At 30.4% G+C, this 5,000-nt stretch overlaps 1 protein-coding gene across 1 annotated transcript in view; it reads left to right on the forward strand.

The window, feature by feature from the left end:
- The window catches only part of LOC137656862 (phospholipid-transporting ATPase IF-like), a 66,356-nt gene that overhangs the window by 8,176 nt on the left and 53,180 nt on the right, over positions 1 to 5,000 (forward strand).

Here is a 5,000-nt window from a genome sequence, read left to right on the forward strand (position 1 = left end):
CCTCTTCAAATCTTGTATACTATATCTAGATATAATTTAGATGAAAATATCATTTTTTTTTTTTATTATTGTTGACACAAATCTTGCTTAATTTGACATAGCATCATTAAATTTAATATCAAAACGTTAATTAGAATGTTTTAAAAAGATAAATATTTTACTAATGAGAGCTAAATACCCTGACAAAATGCAGAGTTAGTTAGCTATGAATAATTTTCAATATCAACACAGGCTGCTGTAACGAAGTAATTTAATTAACCAATATATCTTTTGTTTACGTTATAATTATCATTATCATTACTATTATAATTATTATCAATACAGGAAATAGTAATTACTTGCTAAGCAAACTTCCTCAATTAAAGCATGATTACGGGTGACATAGAAATAACATAACTAGACGCTAAAAAAAAATGGAAATTCTTAGTAATGGTGATTCATAAAGTTAAAAATACACCTTAATGAGTGTGACCTCACTTAAGACCAAATCTAAAATAAAATTAAAGAAAAATTAAAAATCTCCTATGCCTCCGGGTCGAAAACAATATCAAACCTAACGCCATTAACTATAGAAAAATTTAGGTGTGATTCTCGACAGAAAATTTACTTTTGAAAAACACATTAGGTCTCTGTCTTCTTCAATTGCACAAAACATTGGCTTATTGAGAAAGTCTTTCAAGATTTTTGGTGATCAATCTATTCTGAAGAAGTGTTTTAATTCTTTCATTCTACCTTGTTTCGAGTATTGTTCTCCTGGCTGGTCTTCAGCTGCTGATTCTCATCTTAATTTGTTGTACAGGAATTTACGGTCTAGTAACTTCCTTATTCCTGATCTAGATATTAATCTCTGGTACCGTCGTTTAATTAGTTCATTATGCATGTTGCATAAGATTTTTTTTTAAATTCTGACCATCCGCTACATCCAGATCTACCCGGACAGTTCCATCCCGTTCGTAATACTAGGCAGCCAGTCAATTCTAATAGCCAGGCCTTCTCCATCATAAGGCTTGATACTACACAGTACTCTAGAAGTTTTGTTCCAGCTGTGACCCAGTTGTGGAATGATCTTCCTAATCGGGTAGTTGAATCAGTAGAACTTCAAAAGTTCAAACTCACAGCAAATATTTTTATGTTGAACAGGCTTGCATAAGTCCTTTTATAGTTTATAAATCAAATATCTGTTTTAATGTTGTTAATGTTTTTGAAATATTTTTTTTTTTTATTTTCATTACTTCTTATATCGTTTATTTCCCCATTTCCTTTCCTCACTGGACTATTTTTCCCTGTTGGAGCCCTTGGGTTTATAGCATCTTGCTTTTCCAAATAGGGTTGTAGCTTAGCTAATAATAATAATAATAATAATAATAATAATAATAATAATAATAATAATAATAATAATAGAAGCATTTTGTATCAATTTAGCATTAAACATAACAACAGATTATATATTCTATCTTTAGTTACGTTACAGTTTGATGTTCAAATGACGTCACTTCATAGTTCAATGTTCAAGTGACGTCACTTTATAGTTTAATGTTGAACTAACTTCACGTTCAAAGGACTTCACGTTATACTTTAATGTTCAACTGACTTCTCGTTCACTTTAAAATCCAAATGTCACAAAATATTTTAACGTTCAAATGGCGTCACGTTATAGTATAATGTTTAAATCACGTCACATTCAGTTTAATGTTCAAATTAAATTAATAGTTCACTGATCAAGTGACGTAAAGTTCAGTTTAGTGTTCACATGAAATGGCTAAAGGTTTATTGTTCAAATGAACATTATGCTATAGTTTACGATCACAAGGAGTCACATTATGAAATAAGGTCATGTATCAGTTTTATGTCCAAATAAAGTCACATAAAAGATGCATGTTCAAACAAAGTCACGTAACATTTTCATATCCAAACAAGGTCAAGTAGAAGTTTCACGCTTAAACAAGGTCACTTAAAAGTTTCGTTTTCAAATAAGGTCACGTAAAAGTTTCATGTTCAAATAAGGTCACGTTATAATTTTCACATTCAAACAAGGTCACGTAAAAGTATCATGTCCAAACAAGGTCACATAAAAGTTTCATGTTCAAAAAAGGTCGCCTAACATTTTCATTTCCAAACACAGTCACGAAAAAGTTCATGTCCAAAAAGGTCACGTAAAATTTGCATGTTCAAACAAGGTCACGTAAAACTTTCATGTCCAAACAAGGTCACGTTAAAGGGTCACATTGAAAAAAAGTCATGAAAAAGTTTCATATCCAAACAAAGTCACGTAGTAGTTTCATGTCCAAACATGGTCAGGTGAAAGTTTCATATCCAAACAAGGTCACGTAAAAATCTCATGTCCAAACATGGTCACTTAACAGTTTCCTGTTCAAACAAGGTCAAGTAAAAGTTTCATGTCTAAACAAGGTCACGTAATCGTTTCCTGTTCAAACAAGGTCATGTAAAAGTTTCATGTCCAAACAAGGTCACATAGAAGTTTCCTGTTCAAACAAGGTCACGTAAAAGTTTCATGTCCAAACAAGGTCAATTTCATGTCCAAACTAGGTCCCGTATAAGTTTCAGGTCGAAACATGGTCAGGAGAAAGTTTCATATCCAAACAAAGTCACGCAAAAGTTTCATGTCCAGATAGGGTCACATAAAAGTTTCATGTCCAAACAAGGTCACGTAAAAGTTTCATGTCCAAACAAGGTCACGTAAAAGTTTGAAGTTTAAAAAAGGTCACGCAAAAGTTTCATATCCAAACATGGTCACATAAAAATTTCATGTTCAAACCAGGTAACGTAAAAGTTTCATTTCCAAATAAGGTCACGTAAAAGTTTCATGTCCAAACAAGGTCACGTGAAAGTTTGATGTTTAAAAAAGGTCACGCAAAAGTTTCATATCCAAACATGGTCACGTAAAAATTTCATGTTCAAACACGGTAACATAAAAGCTTCATGTCCAAATAAGGTCACGTAAAAATTTCATGTTCAAACAAGGCAGCATAAAATTTTCATGTTCAAACAAGGTCACGTAAAAATTTCATGTCCAAACAAGGTCACGTAAAAGTTTCAAGTTCAAACAAGGTTACGCAAAAGTTTCATGTTCAAACATGGTTACGTAAAAATTTCACATTCAAACAAGGTCACGTAAAAGTTTCATGTTCAAACAAGGTCACGTAAAAATTTCATTTTCAAACAAGGTCACCTAAAAATTTCATGCTCAAACAAGGTCACGTAAAAGTTTCATGTCCAAACAACATCACGTAAAAATTTCATGTTCAAACAAGGTCATGTAAAAATTTCATGTTCAAACAAGGTAACGTAAAAATTTCATGTTCAAACAAGGTCACGTAAAAGTTTCATGTTCAAACAAGGTCACGTAAAAGTTTCATGTTCAAACAAGGTCATGTAAAAATTTCATGTTAAAACAAGGTCACATAAAAGTTTCATGTTCAAACAAGGTCACGTAAAACTTTCATGTCCAAACAAGGTAACGCAAAAATTTCATGTTCAAACAAGGTCCTGTAAAAATTTCATGTTAAAACAAGGTCACGTAAAAGTTTCATGTTCAAACAAGGTCACGTAAAAGTTTCATGTCCAAACAACATCACGTAAAAATTTCATGTTCAAACAAGGTCATGTAAAAATTTCATGTTCAAACAAGGTAACGTAAAAATTTCATGTTCGAACAAGGTAATATAAAAGTTTCATGTTCAAACAAGGTTACGTAAAAATTTCATGTTAAAACAAGGTCACATAAAAGTTTCATGTTCAAACAAGGTCACATAAAAGTTTCATGTTCAAACAAGGTAACGTAAAAATATCATGTTCAAACAAGGTAACGTAAAAATTTCATGTTCAAACAAGGTAACGTAAAAATTTCATGTTCAAACAAGGTCATGTAAAAATTTCATGTTCAAACAAGATCATGTAAAAATTTCATGTTCAAACAAGGTCACATAAAAGTTTCATGTCCAAACAAGGTCACTTAAAAGTTCCATGTCCAAACAAGGTCACGTAAAAGTTTCCTACTCAATACTCAGCTGATAGTTCCGTGTCGAAAGGACCCATTGTCAAGATCTAAGACGTTAGATAGTTAAAATGTTCAAATATGTCATGTAATAATCAAATATTCTTATCAAAGATGTTATCTTCAGTCGATTTTATCTATGCAAATGGTCTTATCTTTTAATTACTTTATATTCAAACAAATATGTAGGACTCAAACGAGTTATGTTCGATAAGTAATGTTTTTTTTTTTTTTTTTTTTTTTTTAATCGCATTTTACTTTGATGTATTCATGAACTATTTATATCGTAAAAGATTTAAACTTTCATCTGCAAAGTTTTTAAAATTTGGTTAAAACAAAATATAAATTCACAAAATTATGCTTTCTAATTCAATTTTAATTCCCATGCAACTTTTCTGTCAATGAAATCCGACTTTCATTAAATGAAATGCTTTTAAAATTGTGTGTGAAATTAAGAAATTCACATTACAAAATACAAAATACATATAGCACTATATTTAATACTAATAAATTAGTTTATGAAATTTAATTATCAAAATTTAATCTTGATAAAATGAATTGATGAAATATAGTTCACTATATTTAATCTTAATAAAATTAATTTATGAAATATAGTTCACTATATCTAATCCTCATGAAATTAATTTATAAAATACAGTTAACTATATTTAATCTTAATAAAATTAATTTATGAAATATAGTTCACTATATCTAATATTAATAAAATTAACTTGTGAAATATAGTTCCCAAGTTATACATAATCTTCACTTTCACCTACTATGAAAAGACAATATTTCTGAATTACAAATTTCACTGAAATTAGGAAACCTGACCAGGACTAGATTGGATTTATGAGTCTGGGTTACATAGCCCGGCGTTGGATCCTCTGAGGCCATTCAAAGCCCTGATGCAACTGGGGTAAAACACAGCAGTTGCACTATTCACTAAGACTTTGGATAGCAAAAAGGAAGACAATACAGTAGA

Source organism: Palaemon carinicauda, chromosome 17 (genome assembly GCF_036898095.1).
Source record: "Palaemon carinicauda isolate YSFRI2023 chromosome 17, ASM3689809v2, whole genome shotgun sequence".
In the NCBI taxonomy this organism is placed as follows: Eukaryota; Metazoa; Arthropoda; class Malacostraca; order Decapoda; family Palaemonidae; genus Palaemon; species Palaemon carinicauda.